Source organism: Ornithorhynchus anatinus, chromosome 8 (assembly GCF_004115215.2).
Source record: "Ornithorhynchus anatinus isolate Pmale09 chromosome 8, mOrnAna1.pri.v4, whole genome shotgun sequence".
In the NCBI taxonomy this organism is placed as follows: domain Eukaryota; kingdom Metazoa; phylum Chordata; class Mammalia; order Monotremata; family Ornithorhynchidae; genus Ornithorhynchus; species Ornithorhynchus anatinus.
In genome coordinates this window covers 9,540,953-9,549,667 of record NC_041735.1, presented here as the reverse complement: position 1 = coordinate 9,549,667, position 8,715 = coordinate 9,540,953, and positions in this window count along the sequence as shown.

The window sequence follows — 8,715 nt, the reverse complement described above, 5'->3', positions numbered from 1 at the left end:
GTAGCAGAGAACACCAACAGATTTACCCAAGGAAATAAGAAACTAAACAGAACTGGCTCTTTAAAACTTTTCATCTCTCAGCTTCAAAAATACCTTCATATGGAGTAAAATTCCTTCAGGATAATTGTTTATATCAGTGAGCATTTGGGAGCTGCTACGAGTTTAACATTTTAACTTATTCCCACAAGGGATCAACTATAATTCAGAGAGATGAAATGGTGGAAATGGTTTGATACTAATTTTGAAGTGATATAAGTGGAGAGATGCAGCGTAGGACAGTATCGACGGTGAAAGGGTAATTAGAGCAATTAGTCCAACTGTGCAGCCATACATCATCATAACAAAGGTTCTTCTGACCAGTCCACTCAGAAAACTGGGCATTTTGACCTACAATAAAGCATAGTTACTGAATTGCAAAATAATGTGGGCCCCATTTTCTAAGGCACTTTAATCCCTCTCCTTAATCTGCCCAAAGAATCAGACACCTAATCACAGCTAGATAAAAAATAAGGAGCTTTAGACACCCAAATACTAAACTAAAACAGTTTTTAATTGTTGTCTTCCATTAAATTCTTTCATTTCCACAGAGACCGATCCTAATGATAAATGGCGTATATATTACCACAATTGCATTTTGTCCATTTTATTGGTATCCCACTGTTCTTCGAACATCCCAAAATGATGCGGAACTGTTCTGATGTTTTCCACACTGCACTTAGCCCTTGAGAGAGTACAGTACCATAGCTTTGGTAGATACGATACTTGCTCTCAGGGAGCTTAGAAAGACAGATGTGGAAATACATTACAGATAGGGGAAGCAGCAGATTGCAAGGATTCATTCAATAGTATTTATTTATTCAATAGTATTTATTGAGCGCTTACTATGTGCAGAGCACTGTACTAAGCACTTGGAATGTACAATTTGGCAACAGATAGAGACGATCCCTGCCCATTGACGGGCTTACAGTCTAATCGGGGGAATGCATCAGCTTGTTATGGGCAGGAAATGTGCCGATTCTGTCATATTGTACTCTCCCGAGTGCTAAGTGCAGTCCTCTGCATATAGTAAACACTCAATAAATATGACTGACTGATAGGTTCTATGGGGTTCGGTGGGGGTGAGTGTCAAAAGTACAATGCATGGACGACACAGAAGGGAGGGTGAATAGGGCAGAGTAGTGAGAGGTTAGTTAGGGAAGGCTTCCTGGAGGAGATATGATTTTAGTAGGACTTGGAAGGTGAGGAGGGTGACTGTCTGTCTCATGAAAGAGGGGCAGGCGGGCCAGAGGGAGGATGTGAATGAGTAAGAGAAAGACAGTGAGAGGGATGAGACTGAAGTACGGTAAATTGGTTGACCTTAGAGGATCGAAGTGTGCAGGCCGAGTTGTAGGGGGAGATAGTTGAGGTAAGGTAGGAGGAGTATTCAGTGAGTGCCTTAAAGCCAACGGTAAGAAATTTCTGATTGATCCAGAGATGGATAGGCAACTATTGGAGTTTTTTGAGAGGATATTGCCCTCGATTCTTGCCCTCAGTTTGTAGTGTCTAGGTGGCGAGAGAGATGCTGAAATAAATTACAGTATACAAGATATGTGCATAAGTGCTACTGGGGTTTTGATCAATGAAATGCTGAAGTGGCACTAAAGGGCTGAAGTGTCAGTTGGGGTTAGAAAGTGAGGAGATTAGATTTCTCAAGGAAGACTTCCTGGTCGAGATGTGATAATAATGTCGGTGTTTGTTAAGCGCTTACTAAATGCAGAGCACTGGGTAGATACAGGGTAATCAGGTTGTCCCACGTGGGGGCTCACAGTCTTCATCCCCATTTTACAGATGAGGTAACTGAGGCCCAGAGAAGTTAAGTGACTTGCCCACAGTCACACAGCTGACAAGTGGCAGGAGCCGGGATGCGAACTCGTGGCCTCCGACTCCCAAGCCCGGGCTCTTTCCACGGAACCACGGTGATCTCAGAAGGACTTTGAAGATGGAGAGAGCTGGTGGATTTGATGAGAAAGGGAGTTCCAGGAAGGAGGAAGGGAGGAAGGGATCAGAACTGCAGGGGACATTGAGGGTAGGTTAGCTTGAGAGAAGATTATGATCTGGGGTGGAATGGAAGGAGATAGTGGATAAGTATCAATCAATCAATGATATTTATTGAATGCTTACTGTACGCACAACCCTCTCCTAAACCCTTGGGAGAGCACAGTACGAACTGGGAGACATGATCCCTGCCTTCAGGGAGCTTAAAAATCTCGTAATGAAAGGAGAGAGCTGAATGAGTGCCTTAAAGCCAATGTTTAGGAATTGCTGCTTGTGATGGTGAGGAATGAATAACCACTGGAGGTTTGCGGGGGGAATGGAGAGACACGCATGGAACATTGCGGAAAAAAATCATCCCGGTAACAGAGTGAAGTAGAGGCTGGAGAGGGGAGAAAGAGGAGGCAACAAGATCAGTGAAGCCTGATGAGGTAAGGTCAATCCCCTACTGCTCTGCAGAGGTTCTTTCTACATGACCTCCCAAATGTTTAGTGCAGTGCTCTGCACACAGTAAGTGCTCCATAAATACCATTGGTGGCTGACTGATCACACCCTCTCCATTCCTAGGGGTTGAAAGAGGTGGACGAGACACTAGTGCTCTTCTTCGGTCCCTCCCAACGCAGCCGACTCCGCAGCTTTGCTAGGGAGGGCAAGAGTCCGGCTGAAGTCACCAAACCTTGGGACAGCTCAGACCTTTGGACAACAGTTGGGCCTGGGGAAAATTCAGACCATTCAATAGTATTTATTGAGCGCTTACTATGTGCAGAGCACTGTACTAAGCGCTTGGGATGAACAAGTCGGCAACAGATAGAGACAGTCCCTGCCGTTTGACGGGCTTACGGTCTCTCCCACTGGTCTTGAATGCTAGATCATTTCCCCTCTTCTTCACCCCCACAAGAACAACATTATTGAGTATCTATGTGCACAGCTCTGTACTAGGTGCTTGAGAACAAACAAGAGAATTAAACGGCATGAACCCTGCCCTGAAGAATCTTATACTCTAGTGGGAAAACAAGCAGATGCAAACTGACCAACTGACAAAAGGAAGCAATGAAATAAACCAATCGATCCAATTTGACAGAGTTTCTCTGCACTATCATATTTATGTCTTGCCATATTGTGTTCAAACCGTACATAGTATTACTTAGACATTGGGCCCCATGTGGAACAGGGACTGTCCAAACTGATTTTCTTGTATCTACCCCAGAACTTAGTACCGTGTTCGGTACATAGTTATCACGTAAACACCACAATTAAAATCAGCTTTTAGTTGCAATTTTTTTTTAGTTTTCACATTGGCAAAACTTTGGATTTTAATTCACCACCTGGGGAGAAACAAAGACTGGACAAAACATAAAACATTATCGTGTCACAAAACGTGTTAGAAGTCCATTGTCACCGAAAAGACATTTTAAGAACACAAACAACAGAAGCAGGTAAAAGTATAGTTTACTGAACGATATCTAAGCTCTGAAGGGTCGCTGGAGTGGGTGAAATGACTGGACTCAGGTGGAGTCAATCTGAGGAAGCTTCTTGAAAGAGTGAGTTTCAAATAGAAACAGAGAAGAAGGATGGACTGGCAGGTGCTGTGGTTCAAGGGCAGTCTACCAAAGACTGCCAATCTCCAGACTTCCTTGGCCTCCCTCCTGCCTGGCACAACCTCAGGGGCATGAATGGCTTTGGCTTCTAAGACAGGAAATGCTTCATCCTATCCTTGTCCACCCACACAGTTCACTGGGCTTTAATGTTGGACTTCGTGGCCTTCGATGGTATTTACTGAGCGCTCACTGTGTGCAGAGCATTGTATTGAGCGCTGGGGAGACACATAGACAATAGAACAGAATTGGCAGACACATTCCTTGCCCACAAAGAGCTTAGTAATAGCATTTGTTAAGCACTTACTGTGTGCAGTTCCAACCCCTAGCTGAAAATTAGACATGGTCCCTTGGGAGGCTAGAGTTTCGGGGACTCTCCAGTACCAAGTACCACCCCAGATATATAGCTCTCTGGGGGGTTACTCTGAAAGATCCCAGATTTCCCTAAGCAGAATGACCTTGAAACACCTGGCAGAGACAGAGAAGCAGCGCCTAGTAGAAAGAGCACGGACCCGGGAGTCAGAGCCTCGGTTCTCATCCTGCCTCTGCCACTTGTCTGCCGTGCGACCTTGAGCAAGTCACTTGATTTATTTGTGCCTCAGTTACCTCATCTGTGAAACAGGGATCGAGCCTGTGATTAAGACTGTTGGTCAGTATCATCGTTAATTTTATCTCCTGGTGCTACCACCCAAAGGAAGACTGGCAGGGAAGTTCAGTTTTTGGCTACGACTTTGGTGGAGTTGGCAAATCTAGCATGGAAGAGAGAAGCAGCTGTGGGAAAAAGTGAGCAAAGGCCAGGGATGCCTATAGCTGTGCTCAGCTGATTATTTCTCTTCTCCTGCTCCTCCATGCTATAGCAAGGGGCTCAGGGATCATGTTCGTTTCATCTCCGTGTATTTCTGGATATGAGTGGGTCTTTCTCCCCTTGTGTCTCTCTAATGTCTCTCTGCATCACTCTGTTTCTGCGCTTCTTTTCTTTAAAATAGTATCTGTTAAGCATGTACTATGTACCAGGCAGTGTGCTAAGCACTGGTGTCGATCCAAGCCAATCAGGTTGGGCACAGCCCATGTCCCACCTACATGGGCTCACAGTCGTAAGCCCCATTTTACAGATGAGGTAACTGAGGCACAGAGAAGTGAAATGATTTCCCCAAGGTCACACGGCAAGACAAGTGGCAGAGCCGGCTTTAGAACCCAGGTCCTCTGACTCTCTTCTTTTGTCTCTTTTTTCCCCTTCTTCAGCACCTCTTTGGGCCATCGATTCATGTCCAACTTTTAAGGAGCAGCTTGGCCTAATGAAAAGAGCATGGGCCTGGGAAGACCTAGGTTCTAACACACCGTTTGCACTGTGACCTTCGGGTCTCAGTTTCCTCACCTGTAAGCTCCCGCTTAGACTGTGAGCCCTACGTAGGTGTCAGAACTGATTGTCTTGTACCTACCCCAGCACTTAGTGCTGTGGATGACACATAGTAAGTACTTAACAAATATCATAAACATTATTATTATTAGAAAACATGATCCCATTATAGTTCTACCTGTGAACAACCTCTCCCACTCTATCTCTCCTTTCAAACAACGTCTTGTTAAATGTACCTATTTATCACCTGTCACAATAATAACATCCTGGGAAAAGTTGTACATAACATTCAAACTCTGTGAACTGATTAGTTCCTATTACTCACATTCTGATTATATCTAATCACCCGGTTGTGTTGATTCCTCTTTCAGAAAAGATGCTACATTAACGAGAAAATTCATTTTGTTGCAATCTCATTCAGTTAACCCACAGTTAGACAAGCACCATTTTATCACATCCTTATCACCTTCTAATATATTTTTTTTTCCTTCTTCAAGTTAGGCAAAGTTACTATCTAGGAAAATGTAGTACTATATGAAAAAAATAAAATTATCTTTTCATGTTCCAGCCCTGAGTTTTTACCTTCTCCCTGCCCCAGTTTCCCTTTTTCATCACCTCCCCCGACGCACTCCTTTTTTTCCTCTTACCCCAAATTAACATTCTAATGCTCCTGCCTAGAACAAACTCAAAATCTTTTCCCCATGGCTCTCACAGTGTGGTTTAGAAGGTGGTGATCTGCACCTCCCCACCGTCCCTGCTTTTCCCTGAGATTTCAGGGATAGGAGGAAAGGAGGGAAAGGATTTACTCTCCACCCAAAGTTCTGGTACTATTTAAAGAAAAGGAATGTAGCGGGTTTTTCCCAAATTAAGAAAGGAGGTACTTGTGGGAACTGAAGATGATTTTCCTCCGGCAAAGCGATCTGCAAAAATAGTGCTCCCGCGCTGGGGACCTCGGGATGCTCTCTTCTCTTTAGAGATTGAATATTGGGACTAAAACTTGGCTTTAATCAAAAGGTGGCTAAACTGGCTTCCAAACCTGGCCTCAAAACCTGAAATAACTGCCTAGCTTCTCCAACTGCTCTTTAGAAACAAAATGCGGACAATAGACATTTAATGTTATAAATACGGAGTCAGCCCCACTATCATTAAAACATTTATTCCACCAAGTCATTATGCTCACGGGCTAGCTATGATTTGGCCGAGGGAATCTTATAAAAAGCGCCTTGTTCGGTTTTGTAAGATTTTACGTCCAGTGGCACCGCAAAAAATTAAAATCCATCGATGTAAAATTAACCTCTGTCTTCTATTGCATAAATACTCGATGAATCTGAGACAGAAGCTCTGCTTTACTTTACGAACCCCCTCTTCTTCTTCGCTTAGCAGTGGCCGAACACGTGCAAGAAACAACTTGGAAGAGCGTATGTTTACCGGGCCCTACTACGCTGAAATAAATGCTTTACAAAGATGCATTCCAATTGGAGGCGTTGTAAACCCCAATCAAAGCTGATGGACCACAGTGAAGCGTAGTCTCTCAGTGGAGTTTGATCTACTATTTAAAAAATATATAATTAACTTCCTCCAGAACCTGCAAGGTGCCGCTAGTTGTTTGATTGTGTCAGGATGATGAAGAATCCTTCACAAAGCTTTGCTGGGTGGGCTCGATTGAACTATGAACTTTTAACAGAATAAGGGTAGAGTTGCAAAAACTCCAATAACGATCATTAACCAAAATCTCTGTCGGGGTCACCCGAACCCCTCTGGGAAACAATCGTGAAGACCAACCCTGTCTAAAAATACTAGATCTTTAAGCAAGCGTTCTTTAAACTGGGGTGTTTTGCTACGGGAGACTTGTGGAGTAGAAATCTCTCAGGTTAGATCGGGCTGTTTTTAACCCGTTTACGGGCTTGGGAGTCAGAGGTCATGAGTTCGAATCCCCGGCTCTGCCACTTGTCAGCTGGGTGACTTTGGGCAAGTCACTTCACTTCTCTGTGCCTCAGTTACCTCATCTGTAAAATGGGGATTAACTGTGAGCCTCACGTGGGACCACCTGATGACCCCGTATCTACCCCAGCGCTTAGAACAGTGCTCGGCACATAGTAAGCGCTTAACAGATACCAACATTATCATCTACAGAGGTGAAAGCTTTAAAAGAGAAAATCAAGGCCAGACGACCTCCTAATAAACTAATCATCCCAACGGTGAATTGAGAGTTGACTGTCCTTGACTCGATTACTCATTTAAACTCTAATGGTGGGGGAAAGATTCTGATAGAGCGCGGTCTCCGTTGACCTTTTCAGAGTTCCTTTCTAATAACTCAACAGGATATGAGTGTGTGCGTTTATCGACTCCAATTGAAGAGAGGCAGTTTCCTTCACCGAAAGGAAAAAATAAAATGCCTTGGCCCTGAAACTCGCTTCTCGTTTTGGCCTCATTAAAGGAGCGCTTGGTGATAACTTCGGGGCTCTTGTCATCTCCTTAGAGACGTAAACCCCGCTAATGGAACCCCCGGACGCCGGGCCCTCTCGTTAACGCGGCTTTTGCTAAGTGAGTAACACTCTCTCGCCCCAACCGACTTCATTCGTTCATTCACTAGTATTTATTGAGCGCTTACTATTCATTCAATAGTAAAATAAAAAAAAATTGGTATTTGTTAAGCGCTTACTACGTGCAGAGCACTGTTCTAAGCGCTGGGGGATACAAGGTGATCAGGTTGGCCCACGTGGGGCTCACGGTTTTGACAGATGAGGGAACCGAGCCACAGAGAATAATGTCGGTATTTGTTAAGCGCTTACTATGTGCCGAGCACTGTTCTAAGCGCTGGGGCGGACACAGGGGAATCGGGATGTCCCACGTGGGGCTCACGGTCGTAATCCCCATTTTACAGATGAGGGAACTGAGGCCCAGAGAAGGGAAGTGACTCGCCCACAGTCACCCAGCTGACAAGTGGCAGAGCTGGGATTCGAACCCATGACCCGCGACTCCCAAACAAGGGCTCTTTCCACTGGGCCACTATCGAGCGCTTACGTTGTGCAGAGCACTGTCCTAAACGCTTGGAATGGACAGTCCGGCAGCAGAAAGAGACCGTCCCTGCCCACGGACGGGGCTTGCGGTCTAATCGGGGGAGGCGCACAAAAATAGCAATAAATAGAATTGGAAGGGGATGGGCATCTCATTAACGAAATAAATAGGGTAATAATGTTGGTATTGGTTAAGCGCTTACTATGTGCCGAGCACTGTTCTAAGCGCTGGGGTAGACACAGGGGAATCGGGTTGTCCCACATGGGGCTCGACAGTCTTCATCCCCATTTTACAGATGAGGGAACTGAGGCCCAGAGAAGTGAAGCGACCTGCCCACAGTCACCCAGCTGACAAGGGGCAGAGCCGGGATTCGAACTCATGACCTCTGACTCCAAAGCCCGGGCTCTTTCCACGGAGCCACGCTGCTTCTCCGGGTTAAAAAGAAATAAAAATGTGAAATAATAGGGTAATAAAAATATCTAAAGATGAGCACAGTGCGGGGGGGATTTGCCAACGTCCCTCGCGAAATGCCGGGTACGGGGGTCACCCCCACCAAAAAAAAAAAAGAAAAAAAAAGAAAGGGGACCCGACTGGATTTTTCTAGGGAATCCGCCAACCGATACAATGAACTAAGGCTCTGATTGGTCGGGGCGTCCCCCCCCCCGCGTTTGGAGCGGCCAATCGGCGCGCGCATGCTAATGAGCTGGCCTCCCC